We start from the raw sequence: 18,955 nt of genomic DNA, 5'->3' as shown, positions 1-18,955 counted from the left end.
ATTCAGTCAAAGAGAAAAAAAATTTCCAACCAGGCAGAAGTCTGAGAAAGTGCTAAGAAAGAATGTAAATAATTTCTTTATCTCTCTGATTATTCACATTGTTTATAGTTGGGTTTTGCTATTGTGTGTCATTCATTGCACACCAGTAGTTTGAGATGTTTTCACTTCAGGACCAATGGAGTTGGTCTGCACGAAGCTCTGTATTAAAAGAGCAATGTATTTTGAAATAAATCAGAATTATACTCTCAGCCTTCTAAACAAAGTCTATTCATTCCCATCCTGCCTCAACAGCATCAATCAGGCTCTGAGCTCTCCTTGGAGCCTTTTTCCTCCCCATGAGAAAGTTGCTCCAGCCTTGTGGTCAACTGTGGGAATCCAGAGCTTCCCTCTGGCTGCCCTGGGACCCTGGCAGGGGTCAGGAACCCCCCTGGACAGAGCCCCCAGAGACACTGGCTGTGATCTCTGTCCATGGAAAAGAGTTTTCAATCTTACAGGATGAATTACCAGCTCTGAGTGTTTGATATGAGTAATAATTAAGTGTGGCACGGGTGCAAAAGTAAAATTTTAGGATTCTAGATGAGGGGTCCAAAGGGGACAAGATGGAGGAAATTGGGTGTGTCTTGTCCTTTTTCTCCTTCTTCATGCCCTCCATGTTTCACTGTGGTGTTGGCATTTTTCTGTTGGTTCAGGCTGGGGACACACTGTCCAACGTAGGTGACAGATATTGGCACGTTATTGTAAATCCAGCACAGGTAGTTTGTGGTATTTAATGTTTGTACCATCCCACTGAGGGCAGAGCTGAAGTCTCCCTGTCCAATCTCAGCCGGCTCCCAGCAATGTGTTTGCATACATTAAATAAAATACACTGACAATATGTCATTACATCGTCATTAATATATTAAATAAATTAAACACTATAAAAATAAATCTATTTTAACATTCTAGTGTAGTAATATAATAGTATAAAATAAGTTAAAATTTTCAAAGTTATAATAATGCATACAGATTAAATAAATTTACAGGAATGCTTGGAAATGAGCAAGGATTTAAGGTGGATCCTCTCAAAAAAAAAAAAAAATCAAACAATAGAAATTAAAGCTCTGTTATCACTCACAGGGAAGATATCCATGACCACAAAGTGCCAGAATCACAGGGAGAAATGATTGCTGCTGAGAGGGATGTGATTTTTTGGAAAATGTTCTTTCCAAGGAGGAGAATATTGTGTGTTTTGACATCCAAATGGAGCAATTGTTTTTGCAAAATGATTTTTCTCCAGTTTTAGGCCTTTTTAGTGGCTTCTCATCCCGGAGCCTTAAAGAAAGAAATTGCTGAAATGTGACAAATTGATAGACCCTAATGATCTAATGGTGTGTGGTGTAATTGTGAGAAAGGAGGGGAAGAAGAGCAGGAGTCTCTGGTAGAATTTTATGGAAATTATTCCTGGACATTTAGATTGTCTTTTCCCAGCACTAAGAACAACAGCAAGCACTTAACCCAGTGGATTTTCCTCCGTAAAGACAGCAAAACTTCCTGCAATGCTGGGTGGAGAAGGTTATCCAAATATTGGAATATTTATTTCAAATAAATTCAAATATTATGGAAATCAGCTTTTTTTTTTTTTTTTTGGTCCAATTACCAACGCACGCTCAGGATTTTGGGCAGCAAAGCCCCAGTAAAAAATTAATAGAGGCTGCAGCACTCAGGCAGCCCCAAGGGAGCTGTTATCTTTCACTCATGGGTTAACATCACATTTGGCTTAAGTAGGGGCAGCAGAATAAAAGGAAAAAAAAATTAAGAAAAAAATTAAAAGTTATTGCAGTGACCAAAATAAAAAATAAATAAAGATTCAGCAGTTCTGAATTTTTTACAGATTCTTCTGCTGACTGCAAACCTTCCCTCAGCTCACCCTGATTTTGGTAGTTGCTTCCTGCTGGTTTTAAAACTGTTCCTTTTCTGGTTCTGGATACATTTCACAAGGAAACTGAAATGTCACCCAGCTCCAGCCTTGAACTTTTGCTCCCTTTTTTACATCGCTGGAATAGAGAAGCGATTTCGGCCAGCAAAAAGCAGCCTGTGAAATTTGGGAGGAAAAAAATTCCAAAACAATACAACCCAGCAAAAGCAGAACTCTTGGACTGTGGCCCAAAGTGGAAATAATTGAGTATTTTTGGGGTTTGCAGCAGCCCAGGCAGGGCTGGTGGGGTTGTTTGGAGGTGCCTCCTGCTGGAGATGTTTTGGCTGCTGGGTGAAGGATGAGGAGCACAGAGGGCTGGATGGGGTTTATCCCTCTTGAAAAGTGAATCAGGCATTTCAGGCAGAGGAAAATAGCCCAAATATCCCTTTTTTGGTGCCTTTGTCAGGTTATGACAGAGTCATGGGATGGTTGGGGTGGGAAGGGACCTTAAACTGATCCAGTTCCATGGGCTGGGACAGCTCCCACTGCCCCAGGCTGCTCCAACCCTGTCCAGCCTGGCCTTGGACACTTCCAGGGTTTCTCTTACCCTCTTAAAGGGTTTTTCTGGGAATGATGGCTTTTTGTTTTGTGGAGTTCTGGGATGGGGAGACCCTACAGAGCTCCTGGGTCACTCCTTTGCGTGGTGTCCGTCACAGATCAGCAGCAGGACAGGGAGAAGCTGGCGGCACCTCAAAGTGGTGACACAGCCCAGATGTCACCGTGTCCTCCCAGCAGCATCTCTCCCTCCAAAAGCCATTCCTGCAGGCAGGGGAAAGGGGAAAGCTGCTGCCCAAAGCATCTGGGGCTGCACCCAGCCAGGTCTTTCTCTGCCCTGCCAAATCCTGGGAATCTCCCCAAAATGAGCAGCTCCAGCCCCATCCCGACTCAGAGCTCCTGGGATCCTGCCTGACCCCACACCGGGCAGCCTGGGGAAGGAGAGAAGGGTCTGAATTCCTGCCAAGCAGCAAAATGTGGGCTGGGAAAGCAGCTCCTAAATATTAAAGTTATTTCAGTGATTAATCCAGGCCAGGAAACTCAGACAATCAGGGGGAATCCTGGAGGTTCTTGGTATCCATAAGGAAATGGGAAGGTGACAGCCCTTGTTCCACTGAGTCACCAAATAAAAATCTTCAGCCTGCAGTGACCAAACCAAGAAATAACCAAAGATTTGTCTTTGAAAGACAAAGTCTGGAGAGCCCCAGTCTTCCCAACTGGACCCAAAATATCGGGCTGGCAGAATTCCTACAGAAAAACAGAGCAAAGTACCAATAAATATCCAATCCTTCTCCCACCCCCCAAAAAATTGGCATTCACGTTGTGCTGGCGCAGCAGCGGTGCAGGGGATGTGTCGAGGCAGGGTCTGTGTGCTCTGGCTGCTGTCTGATGTTCAGGTTTCGTCTCAGCTGTGACAATCCTATCTGATCATTAATAATACAATAATGAAATAGCGACTGGAGAGACACTTGGATAATCATCTGAGCAAAGGCTCATTAGTGCCGCAGAACAATCACTGCCGTGTAATAACAGATCCCAGGAAATTTCAATTAAAGCTGGAACTCTGTTGCAGTTTCATTTTATTTCCAGCCAGCCAGTGCATGGTGTAATTGCAATCAGCCAAGGCAGCACAAGCTCCTCTAACTCAAACCTTCCCATGGGAATGGAGGTGGGCTGCCTGGCTGGATGCTGGGGTTTTATCCAGCATTTCATTTCAATTCTACCTTAGCAGAGCGGGCAGAAGTGGATGTTGTTCCTTGTAACAGCAAATGCTCCCCTTGTGCTGCTGTGCTGAGCTGGAATTGGGATAGAATCACATTCCAGGCTGGTTGGGGTTGGAAGGGACCTTAAGGACCATGACAGGGACACCTTCTGCTCCACCAGACTGCTCCAAGCCCTGTCCAGCCTGGCCTTGGACACTTCCAGGGAACTCTCTCTGTTGGGTGAAGGAAAGCTGTCCCAATATTCTGCTGCTCTGTAGAAGTGCAGTGGAAGAGCTGAGTGGAACCTGCCATTGTTCAGGGAGTCAGGGTGCAGAGGCAGCTGGAAGATATTTTTGGGAGGATCAGGATATCAAGTTCAACACTTAACCCAAAATACTTTAGCATTTTGTGCTTGGGGAGTGAATAAGCTTTGCACCCTGTCCTTTGATTCTCCCCACAGTGCTGGGCACAAACCAGTGGATTCCTGTGCTGCCTCATCAGAGCTGCCCTTCCCTTTGTGCTGGTGCTGTTCTGCAGGGTAGATGTCCCCTGCCCACCCTGCAGGTGTCCCTTTGTCCTTGCCCAGGACAGCTGAGTGTCCTCATGGATCCAACCAAAGGTCCCCAGTCCTTTTGCCCACACAGACCTGAGCCCTTCCGCTGGGATATTGGCTGGCAGAGCTCCAGGATGAGTAATTGCATCTCCACCTCATTAACATTTCTCAGTGCTTTCAGAGGAGGCTGTGCCCTCCTCAGTCCCTCCCAGCCCCACCTTTTATCTGTCCTTGGGTGCTGCTCTGAGCGGCCACACTCCCCCCGGGAGCTGCAGGGAGAATGGGAGTGAGGTGAGTGTTGAACAACAGCCTGGAGAGTGTGGGAATCCAGAGCTTCCCTCTGGCTGCCCTGGCAGGTCTGGGACCCTGGCAGGGGTCAGGAACCCCCTGGACAGAGCCCCCAGAGACACTGGCTGTGATCTCTGTCCATGGAAAAGAGTTTTCAATCTTACAGGATGAATTACCAGCTCTGAGTGTTTGATATAAGTAATAATTAAGTGTGGCACAGGTGCAAAAGTAAAATTTTAGGATTCTAGATAAGGGGTCCAAAGGGGACAAGATGGAGGAAATTGGGTGTGCCTTGTCCTTTTTCTCCTTCTTCATGCCCTCCATGTTTCACTGTGGTGTTGGCATTTTTCTGTTGGTTCAGGCTGGGGACACACTGTCCAACGTAGGTGACAGATATTGGCACGTTATTGTAAATCCAGCACAGGCAGTTTGTGGTATTTAATGTTTGTACCATCCCACTGAGGGCAGAGCCCCACACGCTGCCCTGCAGGACAGAGCTGCAGCAGGGCAGCAGAACATGTTAGAGATAAACAGAATAAACCACCTTGAAACCAGCACAGACCAATTATGGCTTCTGCTTTGGCAGCGGGGCTGACAGACAGAGACTTTCTACAATCTCGGGATCATCAATACCTCAATTCCAACAGGAGAGAGAAGGGAGTGCTGAGGAACACCCTCACTGCCCTTGGGCAGCAGCTGGAGGGGAGTTTGGGAGGATGGATGCTAAAACTGGGATGGTTCCTGTGGAAGAACGGGGTCCTGTCCTGCTGGGACATCCCACAGCTCTCCCCAGCGAGGTTTCCCCACAGGAATGGGGTCCCTGCAGTCCTGCCAGCCCTACACCCATCCCTCTGCCCACCTCAGCTCTCTGGGCTGTTTCTGCCTGCACAGAGCCACTCAGTGCCGGGGAATAAAGGAGCAGGAACCCCTGGGAGGGACATTTCCAACCCAGGGATGAGCCTGGAGTCATATTGGAAATCAGGCGACCCCCGATGGAAGAAATGCTGATGTCTGGCTCCAGATCAGAATGCTGAAGGATAGCTTTATTAAAACTCTACTATATTACATTAATATACTATTTAAAGTGATACTATTTTATTCTATATATTTATTTCTTACTTATCTAACTCAAACTCGTGACTCTGCTGAGTGTCCGAGCCACAGCTGGGTTCCACTGGTCACTGACCCCAAACAACTTCCCCAGAATCCAACCCAGGTGAACAATCCCCACACCACATTCCACATGGGGAAAAGCAAGGAGCAGAGACAAAGATTGTTTCCTCTTCTTCTCTCTGTGCTTCTCCTGAGAGACAGAATTCTGTCTGTGTGTCCAGAGAATGTGAATGTCATATCACCACTGGCTTCAGAACTGAGGGACATTCACAGCAAATTTGGGGAGGAGGGGAAATCCAGCTCATAAATACCCAGTTTTATTTGCAGAGCTGATGGTTTTATGCAAACCAAGCCTTGTCTCCTTGGCAGTCACCTGTGGAGGCAGCTCCTGGGGACCTTTGGGATGGAAAGTGATTTTAATACTTTATCTAAAGCTTTTTAAAAGATTTATTTTTCCCCAACTTGCATTTCCCTGTAAGCACCAAGATCCTGGTGGTGCAGAACAGCAGGTCAGCGAGTGCACAGGCAGCAAGGTGCACTTTGATCTCCTACACTTTGGTTTTTAGCTGGGGATGCAGAAAATGAAATCTCTTGGCTTCGTTTCGCTCCCTGCTCTCCACAACCCATGGAATAATTGTTTACATATTGAGTTCCACGGTATTTGATGGCATTTAGGGATGAAAATAAGGCTTAAAGGACTCACAGCTTGACCAATACAGGAATTTTCATGTTGGTGTGGAGCTGGAGGGCTCAGCAAGGGCACCCTCAGGGTTCCTCTGCTCACCTTAGGATTGGAGCTGAATCTCCTGGAGGAGATTCAGGAGGCCACAAAGGACTCGAGCACTGTTATGGGGGAATGTTTCCATGAAGGTGAGCAGCAGCACATTCCCTGAATTCCTGGTTTTGCCCTCCTTTCCCTTGCCAAGGCCCTTTGGGGATGATTCCTTCAGCTGCACCCTCAGAGCTGGGGGACAAATTCCATCCCATTCCCCAGTGATTCTCTCCTGAGCTGCTGGACTCTGCCCAGCTCTTCCACCCACACCTCCCACACCCTGCAGCACCTTCATCCTCCCAAAACTGCTCCCAGCTGGGTGCAGAGCTTGCAGAGAGAGCAGAACCCATGGGTGCTGCCAAAGTTTGGGGAGTCTCTGGCTGCAAGGGCAGCAAGAGGAGACAGGAATGTGTGATAGCTGAGGAGCAAACACACCTCAGGGATGGGAGGGATGTGCTGGAGGCATGAGAGAGCATTCCAGAGCAAGGAAAGGAGCTTTTGGCATGGGATACTCCGTGGGTTCCAGGGATGAGGAGAGCAGGGCTCTGCCCCAGCTCACCCTGGCACAGCGGGTGACTCAGGGCTGCTTTTCCCACTTTTTCTGCCATTTTTCCCCACTTTTTCTGCCATTTTCCCCCCCTTTTTTGCCATCCCCCCCATTCCCAAGGCAGGTGAAGGGCTGCACGTTCAGCCTGGCTGCTGAATCCTATCTCCCCCTGACAGGTTTCTCCTCTCGTGTTTTGGCAGTGCTTGTAGTGCCTGTCATGTCAATAAAGCCTTTCCCCTAATTTGAATTTATCTGAGCATTTGTGCAGGTTTATCCATGTGTGAGAGCAGCTGCGTGTGAGATGGATTTATTTCAAGAGGGATGTGCCAGTGTTTGCCAACAGCCAGGAGTTACAAACACCTTGTCCTCATCCTCATCTTGTTCTGGTGATCCTCAGACAGCCCCCAGAACACTGCAGGGACACGATGTTCCTTGTCCTGTTTTTTCTGATGTGACAGGAGCTGTTTGGCACCTCTGAAAGGACAAAACCTTAAACAAATGGCCCTAAAAGCACAATTCCCCTGCTGTGGCATCCTCCTGGCACATCCCAAACCTCCCTGGAAATGTGTGAGACCCCAAATAGTGATGGATGAAGCAGCTCTGAGAGCAGGGGAGGCTGAACCTGTGATTATTGGTGAGCACTGGAGCAGCCTTTGGATCTGGAATTGTCACGTTCCCTGCCAGATCCAGGCTTTTTCTGGAGCAGGATTTAGGAATTTTCATGTTCCCTGCCAGATCCAGGCTTTTCCTGGTGCAGGATTTAGGAATTTTCACATTCCCTGCCAGATCCAGGCTTTTATTGGTGCAGGATTTAGGAATTCCCTGCCAGATCCAGGCTTTTCCTGGTGCAGGATTTAGGAATTGTCACATTCCCTGACAGATCCATGCTACAACTGGTACAGGATTAAGGAATTCCCTGCTAGATCCAGGCTTTTTCTGGAGCAGGATTTAGGAATTGTCACGTTCCCTGCCAGATCCATGCTACAACTGGTACAGGATTAAGGAATTCCCTGCCAGATCCAGGCTTTTCCTGGAGCAGGATTTAGGAATTTTCATGTTCCCTGCCAGATCCAGGCTTTTCCTGGAGCAGGATTTAGGAATTCCCTGCCAGATCCAGGCTTTTCCTGGAGCAGGATTTAGGAATTCCCTGCCAGATCCAGGCTTTTCCTGGAGCAGGATTCAGGATCTGGGCTTTAGCTTGGCCCTAGGACAGGCTTTAGGCCGAGGTTTTGTTCTCACCCCGGTGTTTGCTCCCTGCAGCCTCCTGGATGCTGAAGGCTTTGCCCTCTGTGATCTGGAGTTGGCTTTGTCCCCATCTCTGTCAGGCTTTTGTCTCCTGATATTTGTCTCATCTTCAGTCCTTTCTTTAATGAGCTGCAGCTTTTTCCTGTCTCTCTTTGATCTCACTCTGGTCTGTGAGACCATCAATAAGCTTAATGGAGAAATGGAGAAAAAGTGCTTTTTTAATTTTTTTTTTCTTTTTTTAGCTTGGAGATTTTTCCTGATTTTTCTCTGGCAGCCCCTGACTGATTCCTGTTGCAGGCACATTCCTTTTTCTCTCAGGATTTTTCATAGAGGAAGCACAGAGGAAAGAAATTTCTGCTCCTTGTTTTTCCCATGTGGAATGTGTGTGGAGAATTGTTTCCCTGGGGTGATGCTTGGTTGGATTCTGGTGAGGATTGTTTGAGCTGGTGGCCAATCCAACCCACCTGGGACCTCAGAGAGGGTCATGAGTTGGGAGTGAGTTGGATATGGGAGTTAGGAAAAGTAGGTTTGTAGTTTTAGTATCTCCTTCAAATAGTATATTAATGTATTATAATATAGTTATAATACAGAAATCAGCCTTCTGAGCTGGAGTCAGACATCAGCATTTCTTCCCACCAGCTTCACCTGCATTCCCATGGGAAGCTGGGATAATTTGGGAATCCCTCTGCCCTTGGGAAGGATCCCATCTGCCTGGGGATGAAGAGAAGGAGGTGCCTCCTCCAGCACAAGCACCGTGCTTGTTAACTCCAGATCATGCTGCTCTAATTATTATAATTAGGGTTCCTCAAGGGAGGAGCTTTGCCCGAGCCACGAAACTCCAAAATCTGTTTCAAACAGAATTTTCTCCATCCGGGGCTGAAGGAAGGACTGACCATGGATAGGCTGGGCATTCCTAGCTGGAAAAATGCAGCCTGGAAGGCAAATGTGCACTGAAATATTAAAGATGAGGAGGGTGAAGGAGAATTTTGCATCCTCACCCATTGAAATGGTCACAGCTTCTGTGATTTTGGAGTTTTACTACAGCTCCAGTGAATGCTGCAACTCCCAGCTCCTGATGTAATTCAATCAAAAAGGAACCGACAGGGAGGTGGGGGAAAAAAAGGACACAAATCCTTAAATTCCACATAAAAATAGATAAAAGCAACTGGCTTAAAGGATTTGGTTGAGCCTTGTTTAAGAACTTTTTTTTTTTTTTTAAAGGAGTAGAAAATGAATTTAGCACACACAAATGCTTTTACCTTGCTCATCAAAGGGTCACAAATTTTTGCTCAGATCCAGATCAGAGCATGATTATAAAGGTCACAGAGGGGAAATAATCTGGATAGGAGAGGTGGGAAGGAAGGGCAGCTGCACAACATCCCCAGCACCCTGTAATTGTGCTTCCCTCTGCTTGCCAGCCCTCAAACAGAAGGCAGCATTTGAAATAATACATCCATTAAGGCACCTTCAGTGCCTGTCAGATTTGCTCTAAGGGGATTCTGCTATTAAACACCAGTAAGGTTTTTATATTCATAAAATTCCATCAGAGAGAGCCAAAAAAAAGAGGGAGGAAAAGGAAAACCTGCCTCTGGAATGGGGCTGGGTTGGCAATTAAAATCCTGCCCTGTGCTGGCAAAAGGCACAGGTGTGGACAGGTTGGCCTGGGCCTCTTTCAAGTGATGTTTCTACCGAGTTTGGGCATATCCAGGGGGAGCCAGGCAACAATCTTGAACAAATCTGAAATTGTAGGGAAGGAAGGTGGCCATGTCAGGGATATTTGGGGTGCTGGGGCCTCCCTGTGGGGTTTGGAGCTGTCCAAGGCAGCAGTGCCAGTTTGGTCAGGAGAGAAAGGGGGTGTAGGACACTTAAAGCAAGGGGGGACACTCCTGGGATGATCTGAGATTTGCCTCCTGGGTTTTTTTTATTTTTATTTTTAAAGCTCTGCTCTCCCTTTGCCAAGCTCTGGGTGTGGAGAGGAGCTGTGGGCAGGGCTGTGCTCCTGCTCCTTGCTGTGAAAATTCTCCTTCCTCCCCCTCAGCTTCATCCAGTGCCACCTCCTCATCCTTCCTTCATCCCCACAGCTCTGGGGATTGTTCTGGCTCTCCTTTATTTGGAGTTTCAGGTGCTTTGTCCCAAATTCAGTGTTGGGCTCTGGTTCCAAGGCTTGGCCAGGGACAGGGCTGGACATCAGGAAAAGTTTCTTTCCCCAGAGAATGGTCACAACCCCAGGGCTGCCAGAGCTCCAGAGGGTTTGGACACTGTCGTCCTGTCCTTTTGAAACTTTTCAAGTTCTTTTAAAAGTTTTCTATGCCTTCTGATGTTTACATATTCACACATATTCATGTAAATAATGATTGTTTTACATTCTTCTTTGAGGGAGGAGAGAATTGATAGACTTGGTTTAACCAGTGTGGTTGGAGAGGTGGCAATTTCATCTTCCAATCCACTGTGACTTTTAGAAAAGCAGAAATATGTAAACATCAGAAGGCATAGAAAATTTTTAAAAGAACTTTAAAACTTTTAAAAGAACAGGGCGGCAGGACACCACTCCCAGGCACAGGGTGGGATTTTGGAGCTGGATTGAGGATGCCTGAGGGTCCCTCCCATCTCAGGGAAATGGAATATTTGTGATATTCCCTGAGATCCTTCAGGGGGAGATTCTGTGCCTGGTGCAAATCCAAACCCCTGAGCGTGCCCTGCGAAGATGAAAAGCTCTGAGGACGAGCAGCAGTGGAAAAAGGGGCTGAATTTCTGCTGGGGGATCAATGAAATGCCTTTTCTGTGTGATTAACCCTGTTTTCCCTACCTCAGAGCTGCACCTCTGTCTCTTTGGACAGACACAGAAGCCACCTCTCCCTTCACCTTGCTTTGATTGTTTCAGTCTGAATCTGTCAACAGAGGGGTGTTAGCAGCCTACACAGGCAGCAGTTTTATTTAACATGATGCCTTTTCCTCCTCACCACCGTTTTTCATTTAATCTTTCAAAGCCATAATTATCTAATATTAATGGTCTCGTCATCACAACACTCACAGGAAGACAGTGGGGCTTTTGTCCACAGAGACAAAGATCTCTGAAATTAATATAACGCTTGCACAGGATTGATTTCAACCTCAGAGTTGCCCTCAGCCAGAGGGACCAATCTGTTTAAAAATATCTGCTGCTAATTACCCAAAGAGCCAGCAGTCAGCTGGAGGATTGAGTGAAATTGTCCTTCACATGTCACATCCACCTACAAACCCTCCCAGCCCTCATTGTTTTTGCGTGGCTCCAAAAATCACGTCGTGGTTTAACCCCAGGCAGAAACTCAGCTCGGCCTCCGGGGTGGGATGAGGGAGAGAAGTGGAGGAGGAGAGGTGAGAAAACTCGTGGGATGAGTTGAAGATGGTTTAATAGGTAAAGCAAAAGCCTGGAAAGCAAAGGAAAACAAGGAATTAATTTTGCACATTCCATCGTCAGGTGTTCAGCCATCCCCAGGATGGGCTCTGAACATCCCCTGTGTCTTCTTCTGCTTCTGCTTCCTCTTGCAGCTCCAAATGCAGAGAGGAAATCCACCCCTTTCCAGCCAAAACCAGCAAAAAAAATGCCGATATTGTCTATCTGTCCCAGGAGGGAAGGGAGAACCTGGGAACTGAGGTATGCAGGAGTGGGATCTGTTATTGCAATGAGGAATCTGCCCCATCCCTGGAAGTGTTCTTGGACAGGTGTGGGGAATCCTGGTTTAGGTGTCCCTGATCATGGCAGAGGGCTTGGAACGGGATAAACTTCCAGGTTCCTTCCAACCCAGACCATTCTGGGATTTGGGAAATGGGAAATGGTCTCATCTCAGAGCTTGGAGAGAAGGTGGTGGCCACATTTGGAGATAATAAGGATAATTAAAGGTTCAAGGCTTGGACCTGTGGAGCTCTGGGTGTGCAGGATTTTCTGGTGCAGGTGGCTCGTGACCACAGAGCTTTAGTCCTGGTCTTGTTTTATCCCTGCTGTGCTCCCAGAGCGTGGGGAAAGCTGGCTGTGACATCATGGGGTGACCCAGGGAAGTGCTGGGAAGGGAAAGGCTGAGTCCTGCTAAAAGCAGCCCCGGGTGGGTGTTGGTTCCTCCCTGGATGGCTCCATATGGCCCAGCCCACGCAGCCTGCCTGGAGCTGCGACAGCCCTGGCGAAGTGAGGCACGACAGAGGCAGGGCTGGGAGCCAGGGACCCTCCCGAGCCCTGCCCTGCAGGGGAACAGTTCCAGGGACCTGGCTTGTGAGATAAGCATGGATTCTACTTGCCATCTGTTGGAGGTTGGGCAGTTTTGTTATCTCCTCGAAGAACAATGTCTCCCTCCGGGGAGATATCTTCTGTTAATGGGCCATGGAATGACTCCCTGTATGACAGGGAAAGTTACATCATCCCATGGTGAGATGCTCCACCCAGAGGGAGGAGCCAAGCAGCCATACCTGCATAAAATCAGCATTTTTTGAGACACTGGGAAGCCCCTTCACTGAATTCACAGAAGAGCATCTTTCTTCTCTGCTGAATTCCCAGTGGAGCAGCTTCTTCTCTACTGGATCCCCAGAGGAAGACCAGGCCCAACTACTCCATCCCCAGACCTTCAGAGAAAACTCCACCCTTCTCCAGATCCCCACTCCAGCAGCATTTCATCTGCCACTGCAGGAGGAGCAGCCACCATTTCACTGGACTGTCACCAACACCCTGACTCCTCAGGGTGTCAGGTTTCTGACTCCATCACTAGTTTTGTTTGTACTAATTACATTACTATTATTATTATTCTTATTATTATTTAGTTTTTCCCCTAGTAAAGAACTGTTATTCCCATTCCCATATCTTTGCCTGAGAGCCTTTTTTAAAATTGTGGTAATTCGGAGGGAGGGGGTTTACATTTTCCATTTCACAGGAGGCTTTTGCCTTCCTTCACAGACTCCTGATTTTTCAAACCAAGACATACAGGGACCTGTGTGCTGGCAACACAGACCTGCCTGCATGGAGATCTGACAAATCCCCCCTTCTCTGGCCTTGCTGCATCAGCAGCCAAGCACATCCCATAAAACTTCCCCCGATACCCATAAAAATCCAGAGTAGCAAACCTCTTGCTTTTATTTTTCATCTCATTCTTTCCTTGTGTTGATGAAAAAGGGTTTTACTGGAGGAGAGCATCTTTGATGAAGAAAATATCGACTTCTGTGCTCTTTCTTGCACATCATCCCTCTTCTCTCTCACCCTCGAGGTCATGCATCCAGCACAGTCAGTGGAGCTGTGTGGGATAAGAGGCAAGGGGAGGGAATTCAGGAGTTTTACCTGGACAGGTGTGGCTGTGGCTGCTCAGCTGCTCAATTTTAGGAGGTTTTGCATCACCAGCTGTCCCCTGAACTTCTGCAGCTCTGCTTTGGCTCATTTTCTAGCTGTGATTTTTTGGAAGGCTCCACACTGGGAATTTTTCTGCTCCTGACAGCTTTTGCCGTGTCCTTCTCCAAGTGCTGATCATGATGCAGCCAAATCTCCATTTTCCTGCCATCCCCCAGCACAGCAGGGTCAATAATTAAAGTCCTTTCTTCTTCTCCCTGACACAGCCCAATCCTGGAAGTAATTGGAAGCTCCCACAGGCCACAGGGAAGTCTGGAATGGCTGCTGGTCACATTAATTTCCTTCATGTGTCATCAAGACAGGTGTAGAATGAGTCTAATTAAGCTCAAAGCTTCCAAAAATGAAGGAGCTGGGTTGGGTTGGTTGTATTTTTTTGGTTTGTTTTTTTTTTTTTTTAGGAATTCACTCCCAGCAGCATCTATCTGATAGGTTTGGATGGGAGAGAGGTGGGAAATGCTGGATGAGTGGAAATTTCTTGCTGAGGACAGGAGGGAAGGAAGTTTGAGAGCAGGAATGTCCAAGCCCCTGATGCCTGAAAGTCCCACCATGGCTGCTTTTGGGTGTGCAGCCAATTTTACTGCAGAAAATGGGGGGAAAGAAGCAAAAAAAAATGCATCCCTGATATAGGAGGGAAGGGAGAGATCTCTGCCTACCCCAAAATTGCATCAAAAGGTCTGATTTTTGTGAGATGGTTTGGAAAAAAAAGAGCAGCACTGAGAGGAAAATCTAGGAGTGTGCAGATTTTGTGCTTGGAATTGTGGCAGATGAAGATTTGCCTTGCTCTGGGGATATATATCTCCAAACCCAGGCTGTAAATGCCCCAGCCTGGTATTTAGGGACTTATTTTTACCTCAGTATATAATCCTAAATGGAACAAGAGCTTGGAAAAATACGCTTTTTTGGCCTGAAATGCTCTTTTTAAGGGGATATTTCTGCCTCCCCCTTATTCCTCCCTACCTCCTTCATGCCCAGTAGCAGAACTGCCTCTCCCTGGCGTGACTCAGCCGCTGAATGAACCAAACATTCCCAAAAAAATCCCCGCAGTGCTCAGAGCTGCTGCTGTTTGATCAATCAGAGGGGAGGGATGGCAGGAAAAAAGCGGATTTGCCGCAGCCCCGCCAGCTGGGATGTGCTGGAGCTGCTCTCCCACAGCCCCAGCTCCGTTTGGAGCAGCTGCTCCTGGCTCTGGGAGCTCAGGAAAATCCCTGGAAGAGCAGCAGCAGCTCTGAACAGCCCGGGCACCACGGGACAGAGCCGTGGGATGCTTTTAGATGAGCCCTTAATTAATGAGCCCATGCAGAGAAGCAGCAACTCCATGAGGCCTCCCCAGCACTTCGTCTGAGGCCAATCCCACGGAATCCTGTGGAAATCCAGCTGCTGGATGTCAATTCCTGCCTTTTGTCAGTGAGTTTGTCGAGGTGTGGTTGCCACAAAGTCATTTTTTAGCACGGAGAGCCTCCTGTGCTGTGCTGGCAGCGAGGCAGGGCCTTGTCCCAGTCCTGAGGAGCTGCCAGGGGGGATTGGGATCCACGAGAATCCTGAAGCTGCAGCAGCATTCCCTCATGGAGGGAGGAAGTCTTCCCTCGCCCATCCTCTGTTCCCCACCATCCAAACTGGAGGGTTTTAGGGGGGATGTCCGGGAGGAATCCTTCCCTGTGAGCGTGGGTGGCCCCAGAGTGGATTTCCCCCATCCCTGGAAGTGTCCAAGGCCAGGTTGGACAGGGTTTGGAGCAACCTGGGGTAGTGGAAGGTGTCCTTTCTGTCGGAATCTGTGGGTATTGGTGATCCTGAGATTGTAGAAAGTCTCTGTCTGTCAGCCCCACTGCCAAAGCAGAAGCCATAATTCGTCTGTGCTGTTTCAAGGTTGTTTATTCTGTTTATCTCTAACATGTTCTGCTGCCCTGCCGCAGCTCTGTCCTGCAGGGCAGCGTGTGGGGCTCTGCCCTCAGTGGGATGGTACAAACATTAAATACCACAAACTACCTGTGCTGGATTTACAATAACGTGCCAATATCTGTCACCTACGTTGGACAGTGTGTCCCCAGCCTGAACCAACAGAAAAATGCCAACACCACAGTGAAACATGGAGGGCATGAAGAAGGAGAAAAAGGACAAGACACACCCAATTTCCTCCATCTTGTCCCCTTTGGACCCCTCATCTAGAATCCTAAAATTTTACTTTTGCACCCGTGCCACACTTGATTATTACTCATATCAAACACTCAGAGCTGGTAATTGATCCTGTAAGGTTGAAAACTCTTTTCCATGGCCAGAGATCACAGCCAGTGTCTCTGGGGGCTCTGTCCAGGGGGGTTCCTGACCCCTGCCAGGGTCCCAGACCTGCCAGGGCAGCCAGAGGGAAGCCCTGGATTCCCACACTTTCAGCAAGGAACAATGAAATCTCTGAAGTCCTTTCCAAGCCAGCCCATTCCCTGACACCAGGAGGGGGATAAATGGATGTTTGTGTTTTCCAGAAGAGCTGCTTTGATTTCTGTTGGGTTTTTTTGGTTTTGTTTTTTTTTTTTCTTTTTGGAAATGACATTAGCACAACCAGTCAGCTGTAACCTCTGGGCAGACCAAAACCCTTCTCGAGCAGCTGGCTGGGAAAAAAACAACCATTGAGGTGTTGCTAAATGCTTTTATTTCCTGCCACTCGGTTATCTGGAGATCGTTGTCAGTGAGGAAAGGGAAAAAAGTTTAATTTGCTCTAAACCCATGTTCAGTATCTGGAGCCTGGTGTATCTCACCAGCACAGACGTTCCTCTGTTGTTCTCCCTCCCTTGAATAACTTTGTGAATTAAATTGGGAATTGGGTGATTCACAGCGTTTAGAGCCTATTTTGGGAGGGAATGAGCAGGGCTGGGCTGTGTGGGCTGAATTCACACCTTTGTGTGGCTCCTTCCTCCTGTCCCTTTGCTGTGCCTTGGAGCGGTGCTGCCACTCATCCCAACCATCCCAATCCTTCTCCAGGATCCCTCACAGACATTCAGGCACTCAGCACCTTCCCAGCACATAATTTGCTCGATAAATGCCAAAGTTTTGCCTTACTTCTACAAAATCCAGCTCCATTTTTTTTTTTTTTTTGTTTCCTTGTTCTCCCAATCCCACCGTGCTGCAGAACTGAGATTTTCCTCTCCATTTCCTAAAAATGATCCTGTTCCCTTATCTCTGCAATTGAAGGTGTTGTTACACGGGGGGGGTAGGAGTGATGGTGGGTAGGAGGGTTGGGATGGATGGAGATGAGAGATTTTTGAATTTAGGTTTTGTAAATGCAGGTGAAGCTGCTGGGAAGAAATACGGATGTCTGACTCCAGTTCAGAGGCTGAATGATTTAATTATTATAACTATATTATAATACATTAATATACTATTTAAAGGAGATACTAAAACTACAAACCTACTTTTTCTAACTCACAACTGGTGACCCTCTCTGAGAGTCCAGCCCCAGGTGGGTTGGATTGGCCACCAGGCTCAAACAATCCTCACCAGAATCCAACCAAGCATCACCCCAGGGAAACAATTCTCCACACATATTCCACGTGGGAAAAACAAGGAGCAGAAATAGAAATTGTTTTCTCTTTCTTTCCTCTGTGCTCCTCTATAAAAAATTCCTGAGGGAGAGAAGAATGTGCTTGCCACAGTTAGGTTTTGGAACTTGTGGTTTATGGTAAAGGGTGTAGGGGGCCTGTTTCACCTTCCCCAACAGGAAGGGACATCCAGGACACATCTCTGCACATCTCCACTTTTTAATTTGGATGCTCAGGGCAGCAGAGCTTTTCCTTTCGGGGTTTATGGCCTGGCAAACCCCCCTGGGAATATTTCCTGGCACAGTGACACCTCCCAGACTGGCAACAGGAACTTTGGGTGGCCACCAGAGCCAGGAAATGTCACCAGACATGGATTTTTCCCTTTTCCCTCCCCCAGGGGATGAATTCAGAGAGCTGGGAGGGACCAGCCCCAATCTCTGCTGGGGAATCTGTTCTGAGCTGCTTCTGCCCCAGCTCTGCCCTTTTCTTCCCATTTAACTCAGCATTTTTGGCACTTTTCAAGGGGTTATTTTTTCAGGGATCTCTGTCAAAACCTCCCTCTGTACCTTTGACGGGGCTGTGGATCCTCAGGGCAGGAGGAAGGGAAGCTCAGAAATAACGGGGGGAAAAGGGAAAAATGGGAGAGTGAGATTCCCAAACTGCAGTTATTTAATGCTAAAAACTGAGCCAAGTCAGTCTCTTCACATTTTACTGAAGCATTTGGCCACACTGGCTATTTAGGTCAGGAAAAATATCACATTTTTTAGTGTAAATATCACATTTTGTAGGTTAAATGCTGTGGAAAGGAGGAACAGCCCAGCACAAGCAAAGCAAACACACAAAGCATCCCTTGAACTTCGACTCACTGTTTCAAAGTGCAGCAAGGGAGATGTGTCCCAGAATATTTGGATTTTCGAAGCAAAATGCCTTTGAGAACCTCTCCCAGGATGGATTCCCTCCTGAACCAGCTCTGCTGAGGTGCTGCTCATCCTGCAGATGACTTTTGCAGGTCCCAGCCCATGGCAGCTCCTTTCAGCTAAAAAAGGACCCAGCAGATGGGTTCATGCATACATTTAGCTCAGACACGAGGAGGTTTTTATAACCACTGATTTAACAGGAGCAGATTAAAAATAAAAAACAAACCCTTGGCTGTTTTTAGGTGGAACTTGGTCAGCTTTCAAAAGGGAACAGGTTTGCTTCAGTGTTGGTGTTTGTAACCTCTCAGATGATAAATTGCAATTTAAATCATCTCCCAAAGCCGCAGCAGCGAAATTATTCCAAAACTGCCAAAGCAGAACACCTCATCATTGTCAATATTCTTTTATCCCCCTCTGGTCAAAATTAGCACAATTTCACAACATAATTTGCTTGGGGATGAATGACATTTTCAAATGGAAAACAAGCCCCATTCAGCTGCTCATTCACTTGATTGGAAATGAATTTTTTAGTGGCAGTTTCACACACTTTGCTTGCTGTGAATACTCTGTGATTGCAACTTGCTCAGACGTGTGTGTGTTGGCAACAACAGATTCCAAAAAAGAGTTTCTCCTGATAAATCTTGGCCTAAAGCTTGTCACTTCTGGGTGTCTGGGAAGAGTATTTGGAGCAGCTTTGATTCTTGTCTGTGGCATGTTTTAAATCCCCGTCTGGATGAGCATAAATCATTTCCTGTATAAACTTTTGTGATTATCAACCTCAGATTTGGTTTTCTGCTTAAAACGGTGTCAAAGACACTTTTTTTTTTTTTAAGCAATAAATTTACTTTGATTCTTTACAAAACAACCCAAACCAACATGAAGAGCCTCTGGACACTTCTTATCTTGAGAGCTTTCATCCATTTTTCTTTCATTGCCCACATTTGTTTGTTATTTATCCCAATCGTGTTTAATTCTGGTTG

The sequence above is a fragment of the Taeniopygia guttata genome, chromosome 24 (assembly GCF_048771995.1).
Source record: "Taeniopygia guttata chromosome 24, bTaeGut7.mat, whole genome shotgun sequence".
In the NCBI taxonomy this organism is placed as follows: Eukaryota; Metazoa; Chordata; class Aves; order Passeriformes; family Estrildidae; genus Taeniopygia; species Taeniopygia guttata.
This window is presented reverse-complemented; position numbering follows the sequence as displayed.